Source organism: Condylura cristata, unplaced genomic scaffold (assembly GCF_000260355.1).
Source record: "Condylura cristata isolate star-nosed mole 26May11 unplaced genomic scaffold, ConCri1.0 scaffold00002, whole genome shotgun sequence".
In the NCBI taxonomy this organism is placed as follows: Eukaryota; Metazoa; Chordata; class Mammalia; order Eulipotyphla; family Talpidae; genus Condylura; species Condylura cristata.
The window spans coordinates 86397908-86417490 of NW_004567103.1; positions in this window are offsets into that span (position 1 = coordinate 86397908).

The following is a 19583-nucleotide window of genomic DNA, read 5'->3' on the forward strand; positions in this document are numbered from 1 at the left end:
TCACTCCAGTCACAAAAATCAACTCGAAGTGGATTAAAGACCTAGACATAAGAACGGAAACCATAAAATACCTAGAAGCAAAGATGGGTCAAATAGCCTCTAGTTTTAACATTGCTGTTATAATTTCTGAATGATGCCCTCAGATCTGCCCCTGCCTTTGTGGAATGTGGTAGTGGACCCTAAACCACACCTTTGCTTTGATGCCCAGAGACAGGTGCCCATTTTCCATGCAGACTGACTTTTTTTTTTTTCCCAAGCCCTCAGAGCTGCACCTCTGAACCAGGGTAGCCTGGCTCACCCATACCACTTTTTTCACTAGGCAAACCCCATTCAGCCACCCCCAAGTATGTCTCTTCCACCAGTGATATTGAAATCAGTGCCAGTGCCCATATATGAACACTGACCTTCCACTTTCCCAACCTGTTAGGGTCTGTATTTTAATCAGAAACTCTGAAATTCTTCCATATTTCAGCAGTGCATGGCCCTAGGCCGGCTTGGTTTCTCTGCAGTATAGTCCAAATTTTCTGGTTATACCAGAAGTCCACATTTTACACATGTATTGACTCTGGTTTAAAAAAAAAAATCCAGCACCATCCCCCACAAATAAAATTACAGCTATCTATTGTAATACATGTCATTTTTTAGCTGAGCCTACAATTTGCAAATGAGTCCATTGAAAATGTGAAGGAAAATGCAGAATGTAAGGCAGTTCTGAAAATGATATCAGATTTGTTCTCCAATTTAAATCCACATGTGACTAAGAAGCAGAGTCAAACAGATAGAATCCACTCTCTGTTGCAAACCCAGAAAATCTCTCCTCCTACATATCTGAGCACAGAACTCGTCTTCAAAGTGAAAGAAGCAGAGTAGAGTTGATTCTAGGGAAAACAGGAATGGGAGTCATTGAAGAGATAGAAACACTAATAGTATTAAAATGTTGCCCTGGGCCCTCCCTGGTGGCGCAGCGGGTTAAAGCACTGCACTGAGAAGCTAAAGCCACTTCCGCATGAGTTCGATTCCCGCCTGCCCCGGAGGTGACCACATGGTGTGGCAGACCTCTCCTGACCCACCCGCTGCTCCCCTCAGCAGTGTACTTCGTCAATCTGCCTGTTCTGCTCCCCACTCTGTCTCTGGTGAAGCCTCTCACTGCCCCTGAGCCTCTAGCCTGTACCCCGGTTCTGTATGTACAAATAAATAAATCTTTAAAAAAAAAAAAATGTTGCCCTGAGCCAGGCACTGTGTGAAGACTTTGATTCTCAATGGGGTGATTTCACATCCTCATGGACATTTGGTCATTTCTGGAGGCTCTTGGTTGTCAGGAATTGTGTGTGAGGGGAGCCTTGGTGCTGCTGACATGCAGTAGGGTGTTGCTGAACAGTCTACATAAATGCACAACTGTACAGAAGAGCTTTTCCATTTGGCAGAGAACTATGCAATCCAAAGTGCTATTGTCAAGATTGAGAAAACCTGGATGACAAAGTATCCTTGATTTATAGTTGGGGAGACTGAGACACAAAGAAATTAAATCCCATCCCGAAGTTCAACAAAAGAAATAGGATTCAGCTTGAGCTCTCTTTGACATCAGAGATCCATAGTAAACTTCAGTTAGCCTTAATTATACCCTGATGCCACACTTGTACGCTTGCATGATATATTTTTAGCATTTTCATAAGTTATGAAATGAACCACATATCTAAATGAAAAAACAATTGAGCAGATACACACACATTCACACTCCTTGAAGGTTTTGCTTCAGCATTTTTTATGTTCTCCTGTCTTTCATTTTTTAGTTTTTATGGATGATAATAGGGATAAAATTTCAAATTGTTGCCTTTGCACCTGTTGAAGTAGTTGAAGAACTGGTGCTGTCAAGGGGTAGCAGATGTAAAAGAGGACAGCAAGACACCAAAGATCACTTCCAGCTTCCTAATCTGCTGTGGGTACTAGCATTAGTGGTAGGGACACATAGTGACCCCCTCCTCTAGGCCAGCTGCTCAGTCTCTCTCGAGAGGTCTCCTATCAGGTTCCACTGCTCGGCGACCTTCATGCTCTAGTTGCAGCACTGAGCATGGACTATAGTTCATGGAGTTGTTCTCTTTTCGTTTACAGCACAGAAGCTTACTCTGGCAATGGGGGTGGGAAGGGCTCTTGCCCCTGTTATTAACAGGTGTTTAAGCTCTAGTGTATGCAAGCGTACATTTGTTGTCTTGCCTTTAAGCTTTAGGTGAAGGAGTGGCAGAAGTTTTGAAGGTTCTCAGTCTCATCTTTGCATAACAGTCTTTTCTCTGGTGAGACACTGGAGATTCACCCTGTCTCACCCCTCTGAGTCAGACTGTTCTAAACTAACACCCTCAGGCTTAGCCAGTGATCCTTGCTTTTGTTTTGCTGCTCCATTCCTCTATGCATCCTGCATCCTGAGCACCAATTCTCCAGGACACTCTCTTCTCCAGGACAGTGCCAGGTCTCAAGGGTCGCCAGTGTTGGCATATGACCCTGAGTCAGCTACTGTAGGGGCCTCCACAGACAGCCACCCTTCCCTCTTGTAGGTTTTACTGCCTCCTTGTCACTATAATCAGCGTTAACCTAAAGTATTTTCCATAGCCTTCCATCGGACCATTGCTCCTAATGTGTGCTTTGGTCATCCATTTTCCCTTCAGGGGTTATTGACTTTGTTCGCAGCAATCTGCTTGTGACTATAAAGAAGAGGCTTGAGTCCAGCATCTTTATTTCCCACCATCTTGTCAGAATCTCACATGACAACACTGACTGTATACTTCTATTATGAAATGGTCCTGCCCTGGGACCCACAGAAACTTTGCCCAGGGAAAAAACTGATGCACTGAAAAAGACAGAATCTCCCAAGACAGGTACAAATCCCAGAAACTAAGTCTTAGTAGCCAAGGTCACAGCTTCCTTGTGAAGTCTCTGTACCTGCTTTTGGAATTAGCATAATGTCACAAGTTGCCTTGCGCTTTTTTTTGTTTGTTTTGTTTTTGTTTTTTTAAGATTTATTTATTTATGCATACAAGAACTGGAGACTAGTTCTGATATACAGGCCAGAGGTGAGGGGGATAAGAGGATTCACCAGAGACAGAGTGGGGAGTACAAAAGACAGATCTACAGAAATGCACAGCTATCTGCTGAAATACACAGCTGAGGGGAGCAGTGGGTGGGTCAGGAGAAGTCTACCACACCATGTGGATCACCTCCCTATTGGGAGAATCAAACTTGTGCTTCAGTGGCTGTGGATAGCTTCATCGTGCTCAGTTTTTTAACCTGTTGCACAACCAGGAAGGGCCCCACGAGATGCCTTGTTCTGTGGCTGCTTCTCATTCTGAGATAGAGACCACTGAAAACAGGCCAAGAAGCTTTGACAAACTTAGGTTAACAAAGGTTCTTCAGGTTTTCAGATAATGAAATCATCAACTGTCTTAGAATGAAAGAGCTAAAATCTATTAGATGTAAATAACAAAGTCTTGTCATTCAGATTAAAATTCAGAAGATTTGGAGGAAGCTATAGGCACACCAAGCCCAGTGTACCCAAAGGGAAAATGCCATTTTTGGAATTATTTAGAAAGAAGTTGGTTGTTTGGTCATTAGTGAATTGCCCATCCCTAAAGACATCCAAACACAAATTAAATGGCCTTCTCTTACTCACCAACATCTGTTCTCTCTTTTTGTAAATCAATTCAGTAGTATCTGGAGGTATCTAGATACATTTCACAAAGGGCTATGTTTCCCAGGTCTCCTTGTAGGAGGGTAGGACATGAGGAAATGCTCACAAACAGAAAATGGATGTTTGCCATATCATTGTTAAGTGCCTCCCCTGTGTTGACACCCCTTCTGATAACAGGAGCCACAGGTATCTATGCCTCTCATCACCATAAGAATGAGAATGGTAGAATAAAGGCAGAAAACCCACATGAATATTTCAATTGATACAGAAAAAGAAATAACCAAACTCAACTTTCATTTTTTATAACAGTTTATTTTTACATCATTTTGTATCAACTTTCATTTTTTTTAAGATTTATTTATTTATGATTACAGACCTGGGGTACAGGCCAGAGATGCAAGGGTGGTGAGAGGATTCACCAGGGAGAGAGAAGGGTGTAGAGATGGCAAAGTACACTGCTGAGAGGAGAGGTAGACAAGACAGGAGAGGTCAGCTGTGCCATGTGGATCACCTCCAGGGCCAGGGATCAAACTCGCATTGAATCAACTTTGGCTAATGTACAGTGCTGCACCCTAATCTATTGTACCACCAAGGAGGACCAAATACAGCTTTCATTGCTGACAAAAACTCATAAAACTATAACTAGAAGCAATCTTTTCCGAACCTATGTTTCCTCAGGCAGCACCACACTGATAAAAGAAATGGAAGGCGTGGGCAGGCTGCATAATGCTGCTGAACAAGCAAGATCTTGCTGCTGAACAAGCAAGATCTTGGCCTTTATATTGGTAGAATAATCCTATATCGTCAGTTAGATAGGGTAGGACGAAAAAAATGGGTGAAACTGAAGAATGTGTTTTTGTCATCTAGGGCTTGTGGGAGGGAAATGAGTTTGCAGACCAGATAATTCTTATCTGCTTTATGACCAAGTGTTTTGGAAATCATGCCCCAGGCCCTGGGTCATGGTTCTATTCTTATCACCAATGTGTTTCATTGATCAGCTGCTGGGGACCCTTGTCATACATAGGTCCTCGGCCCCCAGACATACCTCATGATGCATACCCTTCCCAGGGTGATCAAGGATTTCTGCTCTTGATTGATTTGAAAGGCACCTTGTAAGGTTTAGACCAGGCAGTTCTCACCTTATATAGGAACGCAGAACTGCAGGGAACAATAATGGTGGCGGAATTGGCCATTTAGGACTAGCAAACCCACAAACCTAATTAAGGATCTCTGAAAACCTAATACTAACACCATTCTCAATGTTGAAATACTCAATACTTTCTACCTAAGACTAAGAATCCAGCAAAGATTGGAAATGAGATTATAAATGATTACATCATTTAACATTTTTACTACAGAGCCTAGCCAGTGTGACTAGCAATAAAATGGGAAAAAAAGTTAAACAACTAGAAAGAAAAAGTAAAACCATTCTTAGTTATACTTACTATTGTTTATTTAGAAAACCCTAACAAAACTAGAAAATAAAATTTATAATAAATTTATATCTCTAATAAATTCATTTAAGAAGACTGAAGGATAAAAAATTATTTTCTATAATTGGCAATAAATAAATAGAAAAGGAAATGAATAGATAAACCATGTTCGTGAATTAAAAGACTCAAAAATTTATTTTAGTTCCTCACAGTCTGATCTAGCAATCCAAATGAAACACTTAGCAACCTTTTTGAAGAAACTGATAAGCTGATTTTAAAAGGTACATGAAAATCCAAAGAATCTAGACTATTCAAAATAATATTTTCAAAAGAACAAAATATAAAATTAGGATCCTCTGATGTCAAGAATTTGTCTAAAAAAAAAATCGCAAGGCCCTTCCCAGCTCCTTACTATGAAGCTAGCCTCAATGGCTTCAGCACAAGTTAGATCCCGGGCCAAGGAGGTGATCCAAACGGAGCAGCAGACCTCTCCTGACCCGCCGGCTGCTCCCCTCAGCAGCGTACTTCGTCGATCTGCCTGTTCTGCTCCCCACTCTGTCTCTGGTGAATCCTCTCACTGCCCCTGCATGTCTGGTCTGTAGCCCAGACCATAAATATATTTCTGTAATCATAAATATATTTCTGTAATCATAGATATATTTCTTTTTAATCTTACAAAAGCTACAAATATGAAAAAATCAAGAAAATATGGTGTCTGCATAGAAAGTGATAGAACACAGAACAGAGAAAGGACTAGAAAATAGACCTGAATTTAAGGTTTCTCTGAGTTTCTACAGTAACCTCAAATTTCTGAAATTGTACTCTGTTATTAGTAAGAATGTAAAACTTTTTTTCCATTTGGGAGAATTCCAATAGTTTGTTTTTTTTTTCTATAGAACTGCAGAGAAACAAACAAATTCACCATCATAATCTGAGATCTAAAGATCCCTCCATTATCAATTAATAGACCCAGCAGTCAAAATAGTTGAACTGAACCTAACATTGATCTAGTGAATCTAATTGACACTTACACAATATTTCGTTCAACAGTACCAGAATATACATCCTTTTAAACCTCAAATGGAATGTACAAAGAGAGTTCACATTTTATTGTTATTTATTTATTTTCTTAATCATTGTTAATTTTTGGACATTATTTTCTTTCTCCCCTCACGTGACCCATCACCAGAGTTATTTGTGCTCTTCCCTACCAATTTTGACCCCAATTCCCCCCCATACCCAGCTATATGCTTCAGATGATAGATCACATTTTTGTTCATAAAACACACATTAACAATGTAAAACAACAGAAATCATACAATTTCCCATCTTAGACCTCGATGGAATTAATTCAGAAATCAATAACAGAAATGTAAATGGAAAACCTCAAAATACTTGGACACTAAATAATGCATTTCTAAATGACATGTGGCTAAAAAATAAATCTCAAGAAAAAATTTAAAAATATTTTGAAGTAAATGAAAATTAATATTCAATTTATCAAAAGATGGAAAACAGTGCCCAGAGGGACATTTTTAGTACTAAATTTATAAGTAGAAAAGAATAAATCATAAAGTAAGTTATCTAATGGTCCATGTTAGGAAGTAAGATAAATAAAAGAGTAGTAAAAAATAAGCAGGAGAACATAATAGTAAAATTAGGGCAGAATCAATGAAATTTGGGCCTCCCTGGTTTAAAGTGCAGTACAAGTTTGATCCCTACCCCAAAGGTGACCCACATGGCACAGCAGACCTCTCCTGACCCACCCACTGTTCCCCTCAGCAGTGTACTTCAACACTCTGCCTGTTCTGCTCCCCACTCTGTCTCTGGTGAATCCCCTCACCACCCCATACCTCTGGCCTGTACCCCAGTTCTGTATGCATAAATAAATAAATCTTTAAAATAAAATAATCAATGAAATAATAAACAGGAAATAGAGAAAACCAGAAATATCAAAATCTATTTTTGCATAAAAGTGATAAAAATCCAATCACAATGGGAAAAAAATGAACACACAAATTGGTACTATCAGAATTAAAAGTAAAAATATTACAGGTTACATGGACACTAAATATATATTAAAGTAATATGATGAAAAATTATATGTATACAAATTTTAAAAGCTTAATGAAATTCATTCACCAATTCCTTAAAAGATATAATCTACCTATAGTGGATCAAGTAAAAATAAATAGAAGGCCCTCCCTGGTGGCACAGTGGGTTAAAGCACAGCACTAAGAAGCTAAAGCCACTTCCACATGAGTTCCATCCCTGCCTGTCCTGGAGGTGACCACATGGCGTGGCAGACCTCTCCTGACCCGCCCACTGCTCCCCTCAGCAGTGTACCTTGTCGATCTGCCTGTTCTACTCCCCACTCTGTCTCTGGTGAATCTTCTCACCGCCCCTGCACCTCTGGCCTGTACCCCAGTTCCGTATGCACAAATAAATAAATCTTTAAAAAAAATACATAGAAGATAATGTCCAGAAGACTTAGCAAAGTAAGCTATGTCAAGAAAATATCTCCCTAAATACATCCAGAAAAAGCCTTTATGCCTCTTCCCAACATATATGTCATATCAGCTTGCCACTGCAGGACCCTCAATTATCCACACAACTGCATTATTGAAGTCACAGAATTAAGTGAAGGTTTTTCCCTCTATTTACTGAACACATAAAATAAACAAAAATGATAACGAATTTTGAGTTTCTAAGATGATGAAAACAAAGTCATAATATAAATTCCCAAGATAACCCACTAAGAAGAGTGCAAATTGGTCAAAAATTGGGTAATGAAAATTCAATAAAAGATGTTTCTAAAAGAAGAAACTATATTACATAAAGAAGCCTATGTGTACTAAAGAAATTTAATCAATATTTAATAAACTTCTGAAAAAGAAAATAAAAGGTCCAGGTAGTTTCATTGGTGAATTCTACCAAACATTTCATGGAGAGATAATACAAATTCTCTACAACACCTTCTAAAAAACAGAACTAATGAGTCACCATTATCCCTATGTTAAAACCACTAGATAAAGACCTTTCAAGGTAGAAAAACTAAAAAATAATAGCATCATGAACATAATACAAACATAATTTTTCAAAAAAATCCAATTTAACAATGTGTAATTAAATTATATTCCACAATCAAATGGGATTTGTTGCAAGGATGGAAGGATGGCTCAACATTAAAAAAAATATCAGTGAAGGCAACCCATCACAATAAATAAATGAAAAAAAATCTGATCATACAATACAACAGAAAATGTATTTTACAATATTCAATATTCTCTCATGATGAAAAATAAAACAGCTCTTAGCATACTAATAGTGAAAGGTACTGCAGTTTGATGAAGATAGTCTACAAAAAGCGTACTATGAACATAATGCTTACTATCGAGAAACTAAATGCTTTCCAAAAACTAGGCACAGGCAAAAATATTCCTTTTCACTGTTCCTATTAATTAACGTACTGGGAGTTAATGAAATAGCACACACATACAAAGAAGTAAAAGCTATACAGCTTGAGAAGAAAGAACTAAAGCTATTTGCAGATGACATGATTGCTTGTATAGGAAAATCCAAAAAAAATTAACATTAAACTAAAAACTAGTAAGTGAATACAGTAATTTTGCAGGATATGCAAATCAATTGATTTTCTATCTATCATCACTGAACAATTTGGATTTGAAATTTGAAACACAATACCATTTTTATTAGCTCCTAAAAGTGAAATATTTAAGTATAAATGAAATTATGTATATACTGAATCTATGTGTGGAAAACTATAAAATTCTGATAAAAAAATAAAAACCTTATGTAAATAGGAAACTATCACTTCATTGATAGAAGACTTAATGTTGTTAGGAGGTTAATTCTTCCCAACTTGACCTATAAATTAAATGCAAGTTCAGTAAAAATCCCAAATTTATAAGGAGAGAAAAGAAAACATAAGGAACACATACTACCTAGCTTCAATACTTAGTTTAAAGTTGAGGTAAGCAAGACAACATGTATTGGTGAAAATAGACAAGTACATCAGTGGAAAAGAATATAGAAAAGAGCCACTTAAACAGTCAACTAGATTTGACAAATGAGCAAAAACAATGTAATGGAGAAAGTGTAGTCTGTTCTACAGAACCTGTTGTAACAAGTGCAGTTCATCACATAAAAGAAGGAGAAGAATCATCAAATCTAGGCCTTCTACTTTCACAAAAATTAACTTAAATAGATCATCAATGTAATTTAAAATACAAAGTCATAAACTTTCTAAAAAAAGTCTCATTAGCTTTAGATATAGCACCAACGTTATGACTCAAGTAGAAGAACAACAATGACATAGTGAAAATGCAAGCCATAGACTGGGTGAAAATCTTTGTAAGACATGTCTGATAAATTTCTTGTATCTAAAACACAAAGCACTCTTAAATCTGAACAATAACAAAACCCAATTAAAAACTGGACAGATGTTTTGGACAGACATCTCACCAAGGAAGGAATACAGACAGCAAGTATTCATATGAAAATGTACAACATTGTATGCCATCAGTGAATTTTAAGTAAAAACAATGAAATAATGTTACTCACCAACAAAACCTGGTGATACCAAATGCTGAGAAAGTGTGGAGCACATCACATCTCATCGTGGCTGCTAGGAATGGAAGTTCACATAACCAGTTTAAAAGACACCTTGGCAGTCTTAGAAAACTAAATGTAGTTTTCCCATATAACCCAGCTGTGTCAGGTTCTCACCATTCATATCCACACAAACTCTGCATTCAAATGTTTATAGCATTTCACTCATAATTACCAAACACTGGCAGTCACTAAGATAGTCTTCAATAGATGGATAAACAAATTCTGGTACATCCGCACAATGGAATATCATTGAATGATAAATGGAAATGAGCTATCGTGTCATAAAAAGACAAGGTAGGAAGTTAAATATTACTACGTGAAGAAAGTCAATCTGAAAAGACAACATCATTGTTATTCCAACTAAAAGACATTCTGAGAAAGGCAAAACTACAGAAACATAATGATTACTGGATGTGGTGAGTTTGAGGGTGATGGATAGGTAGACAATGGGATATTTTTAGATCAGGATAACTGTATGGTAATATCATGGTAGAGACTTAACACTAGTCCTTCATCAAAACAGTATAGCTGCACAACAGTGTACCTTTATGTAATCTGTAAAATAGTTAATTATAATGTATGAATACTGGTTCATCAATTATAATGAATCTAACCATACTAATTCATGATGCTAATAAAGGCGAGTACACACTAGGAACTGTATATAAGACTCTATACTATTGATTCAATTTTTCTATAAATTTATAAGTGTTCTAAAAACAGACCATTAATATTTATAAATAACTTTTCTCATTTCACACTTAATAAATATGTACAAATACATTAGGTACATGATAGACAGATACATAGACAGGTTGATCCAAATAAGCACTTTTATCTTTCAAAATATTTGCCTTTGAAGCTTGGCACTTATTCTAGTAATATTTTTAAATGATAAGAAATTTCCTTCTGGAAGAGTTTGACTTTAAAGAACAGGTTCTAGCTTAGCTCGACTAAAGAAGGAAAAGAGAGGCGCTAAATCAACAAAATTATATAAGAAAGAGAAGACAGTAAATTGATACCACAGAAAACAAAGGATCATGAGAGGCTACTATCAAAAGCCAAATGCTAAAAACTCTCATTGTGGCTGTCAGAAACTAAACAGATAAATTCTTAGACATATACAAACTACCAAGACTGAATTGAAAAAGAACAGAAAATATGGCTGACCCTCACAATCACTTGTAAGGAGACTGAATATTAATCAAGTACCTCCCAGAGCCACATGTCTTCATGGGTGAATTTTATGTAATATATAAAGAATAATGAAGTCCTTTTCAAATACCTCCAAAAAATTAAAGAGGAGGGAATACTCCCAAAATCATTTTATGAGGTCATCATTATCCTGATGCCAAGGCCAGATAAAGGTAATACAGAAGAAAAAAGCTACTGACTAATATCCCTGTTAAGTATAAATGCAAAAATTCTCAATAAAGTTTTAGCAAACTGATTATAATGAACATTAAATGGGTCATTCACCATAATTGAGTAATGATGCACATTTCAACATGTATAAATCTATTAAGGTGATATATCATATTAATAGAATGAAAGAAAGTAATCATATGATAATCTCAATAGGTGCAAAAATAACATGATAAAACTTAGCATTTGTTCATAATAAAAGCTCTTAACAATTTGAGCATTGAAGGAATGCAACTGAACATACTGAAAGTCATATATGAAAAGCCCACAGGCAAGAGTATACTGATTTGTGAAAGCTTTTTCTCTAATACCAGGAACAAGAAGGGTATCCACTCTCATAGTGCACTTGCGACATAGTACCGGAAATGATCATCAAAATTAAAAGACAACTTGTGAAGTGGAGGAAAAAAACTGCAAATCATGTACCAGATAAAGGCTTAATATTAAAAATATATAAAAACTCATACAATTCAATAGTAGATAAACAATTAACTTAATTCAAATAACTTAATTCAAAGACCTGGGGCCCTCCCTGATGGCAAAGCATTAAAGGGCAGCACTACAAAGCTCTCAACAGCTGCTTCAGCGCGAGTTCGATCCCCAACCAGGGAGCTGACCCACATGGCACAGGAGACCTCTCCTGTCTAACCCCCTACTCCCCTCAGCAGTGTACTTCATCAATCTTTCTATTCTGCTCTCCACTCTGTCCCTGATGAATCATCTTACCACCCTTGAACTTCTGGCCTATACCCCAGTTCTGTACACATAAAAAAATAAATCTTAGATTAAAAAAAAAAAAAAAAAGGAAAATACCTGAATAGTCATGTTTGCAAACAAGATGTTCAAATGGCTAGCAGGTACATGAAAGTGTTCAACATAATTAATTATTAGGGAAATGCAGCTCAAAACCGTAATAAGATATTATCTTACACCTACTAGAATTTCTATCATCAAAAAGACCAGATACAGCAGGTGCTGGTAAGTATGCGGAAGAAAGGGAATCATGTGCGCTGGTGGTGAGGCTGTAAATTGTTTTTTTTCTCTATGGAAAACAGCATAGAGTTTCCTCAAAAAAAAAAAAAAAGTAAAAATAGAGCTGTATGTAAGATTCACTGATTGCACTTTTGGGAAAATATCCAAAGGAAAAGAAATCTCTCTTTCCAATAGCCAAGTCATGGAAACAATGTAAGTATCCATCAACAGATAAGTGGCTTAAAAATTGTATTGTAACACACGGGACTATGGTGATGGCAATGGGTGAATTGATGATGGGAAGTCCACAGGAATTACAACCGAATGGAAAAAGGCACAAAATGAAGAATGATGTAAAAATAAATTTAAAAAGCCAATAAATAAAAAATGCAGTGTTATCATATTAGCATAAATTATTTAACATACCATACATATATATTCTGCCATAAAAAGGGAAATCCTGCTATAAGCCTCAACATGGCTGGAAGTTGAGGGCATTAGGCTGCATGACATAAACCAGAGAAAGACAAATACTGCATGCTATCACTTAATATATGAAATCGGAAACAAATAAATCACTTTCATAAAGAGAAAGAGAGAGAGAATAGATGGGCAATTGCCAAAGTAGGTGGTAGATGCTGAGAAAATAAGATGAAGAGAGTAGAAATCTTAGAAGATTAAAAGTACTATAAATGTAACAAACTATGACGCCTCTAACGCACACCACTGTATGGTAGCTAACGCTGCTATATGCTGTATTTCAAAGTTGATAAGAAGGTAAATCCTAAAATTTCTCATCACTAGGAAAAAAAGTTTTTCTATACCTATGAGATGATGGATCCTTATTAAATATATTGTGGCAATCAATTTATAAAATTTATAAATCATTACACTGTATAATGTGATCTTATATGGTAGGTATCAATTATATCTCAATAAAATGGGAAAAAACAACAAAGTATCACCAAAATCCTTTGTATCTGAAAACACAGCAAATAGAAAATAAAAACAGCTACCAATTTTTTCTGAACCACTAAAATGAAAAATAGTGTACTAAATGAATGTATTTAAAAAAAAAGATGCTGAATTTTCCCATGAGGCATGTAAAATCTACACACATTTTGAAAATTAAAATGAGATATAAAATAATTTTAAAAGATCATATGCCTGGAGTGTGGTTGATTCCACTATATCTGGATTTCCCCTTAAATACAAATAGGTTTACATTATTTTACTGGTTACTGCTTAAAACATATACATGAAAAAATTCTATCAAGTTTACTCCTACTGCCAAAAGGAAAAAAAGGTCTGTTTCCAGTTCCCACTGTTCATTCGAAGGTAGCATGTCCTTTTTCTCTAGCTGCCTTTAGGAGTCTGTGTTTTTGTTCTTAGTTTTCCTGTGATGGTTTAGACATATGTTATTTATTGCTTTTATTTTGCTGAAAGTTTATAGCACTTTTTGACACTGTGACTTGATGTCTTTTGTTATTTTACAAAAATTGCCAGTTACGATATTTTGTCTGTATTTTCTACCCCACTAACTTCTCGTCTCCCTCTGGGATTCCAATTATGTAGCTTTTAGTTATATATTTTCATATGCTTCATTTGTCTCATATTCTTTCCCTGTACGTCTCATCTTTTTTCCTCTATATGCTCCATTTTCTACTGACTTGATATCCAATTTGCTAATTCTAAGCTTGTCCAATCTGCTGTGAAGCTCATATATTGAATTTTAATTAATATAGGTTATTATATTTTTACTTCAAGAATTCAAATAATCATTTCAATAGTTTCTTGATAAAATTCCCCATTTTGTCAGCTAATTTCTTGAATATATTATTATAGACTTCATGTCTAATAAATCCAATAACTGAATTTTCTGTGCTTATACATTTACCACCTCATTTAATAGTTTTAAAATGTCTAATTGGGCTATAACTAACATATATAAAATTGAAAAAATCTTAAGTATACCATTATATGGGTGTTTATATATGTATACATGGACATAATACCTAGTAGACCAACATACAGTTATTATCATATATAAAGTGTTCTAACAGATAAAAAAAAAAATAGAATGAAAACAAAAGAAAAATGGTCAAAGGATCTAAGCAGATGGAATATGGGGGTCCCACTGGTGGCACAGGGGTTAAAGTCTCAGCTGTTAATCACTGTGGCATGAGCTCTCACTGGCCAGGAAGCTGACCCACATGACACAGCAGACCTTTCCTGTCTCGCTTGCTGCTTCCCTCAGTAGCATATCTCAGTAGAAATGCCTGATGTGTTCCCCACTCTACCTCTGAGGAATCTTCTCCCCGCCCCCACACCTCAGTTCTTATATGCATAAATAAATAATAAAAATAAATACTAACAAAACTAAGCAGGCAGAATATATATAGGTTACATATGAATACATCTGACAGATGTGCAGGCTCACCATCAAGAAAACACAAAATAAAATACAGTTTTTCATCAAAGTTGTATTAAAAGTTAGAAATGGATTGAAAATTGTTAACTTCCAATGGCTTTCTGTGCCTCAAATTGATCTCCCTTTTGATTGAGCAATTCTGTGGCACACAAAGATAACAATAATAATATCAACATTTGTTGAGCACTTGACCATATATTACTTTTAGTCCTTTACATGTATGTATTAACTCATATAATTACCAAAATGACATGGAGGAAATAAATACATCCCAGTCTGAAAGGTAGTTGCAGTAAAATCTAAAGCTAAAAAAAAAAAAGGAAAATAATGCTTACTTTTGCTTTGAACACTAAATAAAAGAAGTGATTATTTTTATCATGGATGAATAGGTGGCCAGCATAGATCAGAAAGTGCTGTCCAGGTGGGCCAAGGGGCTATGACATGAAACCAGGTGGATAAAACCACAGGGTTGGACTAGCCAGGCTCTTGAAGTTTGCTGACTATGGTAGAAAATTATATTAACTCCACACCAAGCATTTTCTGTAACCAGCCATCTCTGTGTGCTTATTTCTGCTGGTTTTAAGAAGTGCATGCTGTATTCTCTGATTCTAAGGGTCTGGCAATGTGGTATCAGTGCACCTTGTTTGTCCTGCCAGAGAAAGAGCCACACTACCTAGGCAGCACCCAGGTTTGCACCTACTACCAAGAGTTGCTCTCTACTGCTTATCTTGACTCTTTCTGAGGTTAATCTGATTCATTCTATATCCTCCACATCTAGCACAATATCTGGTACATGATGTGCATTTTCATGAATAGCTACTGAATAGGTGAATGGTTGGTTACATGAATGCTGAACAAGTGAATGAAGATGTAAGTGAATATCTCATATCTAATACAAACTACCATAAGTAGACAAGAGGACTACACTAGAAGTGTCTAAAGTTTACTATTCTGAAAATATTCCTCTATTCTGATTTTGCTCATTTCTATCCTTCAGGAGTCCAGTTTTATGCAATTTATTTCCACCCTTTAAGCTTCAGCATTACAGAGAAAACTATAATTAAAATGATGCAGTTTTGGGCCCTCCCTGGTGGCACAGTCAGTTAAAGCACAGCACTAAGAAGCTAAAGCCACTTCAGCATGAGCTTGATCCCCACCCTGGAGGTGATTCACATGGTGTGGTAGACCACTTCTGACCTGACAGCTTCTCCTCTCCACAATGTAATTCATCGATCTGTCTGTTCTGCTCCCAATCTGTTTCTGGTGTCCCTGCACCTCTGTACCCCAGTTCTGTATGCATAAATAAATAAGTAAATAGATGAATGAATAAATACATAAATTAAAATGATTCAGTTTCCTTTAGCTTCTTTTTCTCGTCACAAAGCAGAGAGCATTGCTATACTTATTCCATGTTTCAGAGGAAACAAACACTAGCAGTTTCAGGCATGAATAGCAGGGTACCTGTCCACTATCACATTAGCTCTCACCTGCAAAGAAAATTGATTTCATGTTTATTATTTTTTTATTGTTGCCATAAACCATGAAATTCTGACGCATTTCAGTCATCATTGCCAGCAATTCTCATTACAGTCACGTGGCTAGATCAAAGCATCAAGATAACATAGCAAGAGGCAGTCAAATTACCAGAAATTCCTCAGGCTAACCCAGCGTGGCTACCCAGAGCATGCACTTCCCATGGCGGAACTGGGAGACAAGAGGTCAAGATAACCATGTGAATACATTCTCAGCCTCTGCTGGGATGCGACTTAGGTCACAGCCACTCACATTCCAATGGCCAAAGCGAATTCCACTGCCCAAACTGATATCCCTGGGGTGGGCAGTACACTGGGCTCTCATGCTGGGGAAGAGAAGAGTAAATATTTGTTGGATAATGATACAGGATATCACCAGGGGGGCCTCCAAAAATGAACTCTTAAGACCCCTGTTGCTTCTTCACAATCTCAAAATACTTCATTCTCATTCTAACATGCATTAATTAGTTTATCATCAAAAAGAACTTTGCCTAAAAAATAAAAGGGCTGACCACTAATAGTGTTTACCATCCTTTGTGAAGGTGGGTTTTATCATTAGTTTGTTTTGGAGATTGTTAAAAATATTACTTATATTTATTTGTTTATGCAATTTTACACTTTCAAGCCTGTATCTGTGAATTTTCAACTGAGATGCTGTAGTCTTTTCTGAATAAAGCTTCTGTAGTAGCATGCTATACAAACACATTATTGTACTTGTAGTGGTGTATTTCAGAAATTATAGCTCAATCCACGACACGGGTACATTAAATATTTTCCATTCTTGTGAAAGTTTCTTTAAAAAAAATTATGTATACATACAGAACTGGGGTATAGGCCAGAGGTGCAGGGGTAGTGAGAGTTTTCACCAGAAACAGAGTGGGGAGCAGAGCCGGCAGATTGAAGTACACTGCTGAGGGGAGCAGCAGGTGGGTCAGGAGAGGTCTGCCTTGCCACATGGATCACCTCCGGGGCTGGGATCAAACTCACACTGCATCAGCAGCAGCCAGCTTACAGTGCTTTATACTAACCCTTTGTGCCACCAGGGAGGGCCTGAATGTTTCCTATTGAAGATACACACACACACACATACAGAGATGGGGTACAGCCAGAGGTGCAGGGACTGCAAGAGGATTTACCAGAAACAGAGTGGGGAGCAGAACAGGCAGATCTATGAAGTACACTGCTGAGGGAAGCCGCGGGCAAGACAGGAGAGGTCTATGCTGTGCCATGTGGATTGCTCCCTGGCAGGGATCGCTCCCAGGCAGGGTTAACTCCTGGCCCACAATGAAGCCACCTCAGCTGGACCTAGCTTAGCAGTATAGCGCTCCAATCCGCTGTGCCACCAGGGAGGGCCTCTTGTGAAAGTTTCAACGGAAAAAATTTCTGCCTACTATTTTTGCCTCAGTGACTTTTACTACCCAACACATGTTCCAGACACTTCATAAATAATGTTTTTGATCTCATCGCAGATCTGTTAGGTGACGAGTTGTTATGCCCACATCACATGCAAGAAAGTTGCAGATCAAAGAAAATGTCCAGATTATGCCAGAGAGAGATGTCAAGATCATTTCTATGATCCAGTTTCTCTGGCTACTCAGCCTCATTAGCCATCTAATCTGATTGATTTATTTATACCAATTAAGACCACAATCAGATACTCCTACATGCTGGAATGCATAGCCAAATTACACCCAAGTATTTATAAGATATAAAGTGTCAAAAATTCCACCCACTACTGGTAGCAATGGAAATTGTGGCTTTGGGAAACAATTTGACACTATCTAATGTCTTCAAATACCTCCTCTACTACAATCCATAAGTCCACGTCTTCCTAACCTATAATAAATAGATATAGATCTACTAATTATAAATAAATGCAAACAAACAGTTAAAAAAATAACTCCCACTAAAGAGGAAAAAATGTGCTTAGAGAAAGCCAGTTTCATGAGAGAGCAACATGAAGACAACATTTAATAAAAATTACAGAATATAAAGAAGTCTGCTGGTTGATATGTGAGTTCCAGAATAATGATGGGAGAGTTTGGAGTCTTGTAAGGAGTTCCAGAATAATGATGGGAGAGTTTGGAGTCTTGTAAGGAATAAATAAAAGACTCCCATTAAGGCTTTAATAGAACTGGGTGGAAGCTGACAGGTCTTAGTGGTGGTTCAAGCACACTGGGAAACACAGGGATGGTGGTCTGGGTAGTCCATCGGAGAAGATGGATTATCATTTCTATTGAGAGAGTCATTAGGAATTAGTTGGAGGTAAGGGTTGGGAGGAAAATAGTCAGGGCCTCAAGGAGACCACAAAGACCAAGATACCTTCTTTAACACACACCTCTGCAAGCATGCTGTGTACAGAGTGGAAGCTGGGAATCTGAGATAAATGATATCTCCTGGCAATTGTCTATGTGCACTTTTTAAATTTTTTAGAACAAGGTGAAGAGCATCAACTAAATGCTGTTAAATTTCATCTTGGTCAAGCCCATTTCTCCAAGCAGTTAAAGTTTCTACTGACATTATAGGTGTTTCCTGTGGTCTACAAGATGTACTTTTATTTCTAGAATGTTCACAGAATCTTAATAGTTCCCTGAAAAATTCTCCATCTTGTCATCTAACTCTGTGGACATATTGTTATAAAATGAAAAAAAAAAAATCTGAAGTATATAATTTCAAAAACAAAATTTCAAATTACAAAGATAGCTTTTGTTGTAAAGCCACCCTCTCCTTCCACATACTCCCCCACCCACAGCCATGCCCTTCAATGACTCTTTTGACCACCACTAATAGTAGGTCTTCTAATTGCTGCTTCATTTCTCTAGATAATATACTTATATCCTATCCTAGGTTTTGACTTGCCAACTTCAGTTGATGAGCCGTGACTTCTCATGCCAGTTAACACTTCACTTTGTCCCAACCAGATCCATTCTCCCATGTGGAAATCCCAGGCATAAGGTGTTCAGTAACAGAGCACCCAATAAGATTAAGCCAAAGAATGCTCCAGCACAAGACAGCGCAGAGAGAGAAGGGGGTGATCCCACTCAGACTGTCTTGCCAGTACCCCACCTACTGGAGGCCCCTCAACATCGTTCCTCCTGCCCTTTGAGACCTGAGGCTAGTGCTTCCCCCTACGGCATGTGGCCCTGATCCCTTCACACCCCTCAAAATTCCTTCAAGGGTGCCACCAGGCCTCATTGTCTCACCACACACCCCCCCCCAAGAATGCAGGAGTTGAGCTTTTTTGGCACTGTTCCCACATCTTTCCCCTTTTCATCCAAACATCATTCGGGTAACTTTATTAGCTCATATTAGATTTTTTCTTTTGTTGACTGCCTTTGTAACTTTTTAAAAATTTATTGAAATAACAATACATTATCACATTATGTGAATTTCAGGTGTGTGTCATTGTACTATCTTATGCTCAGTACTAAAACTTCCAGTGTCTTTTACTATATAATTGACCCTTTACTCAGTCTTCC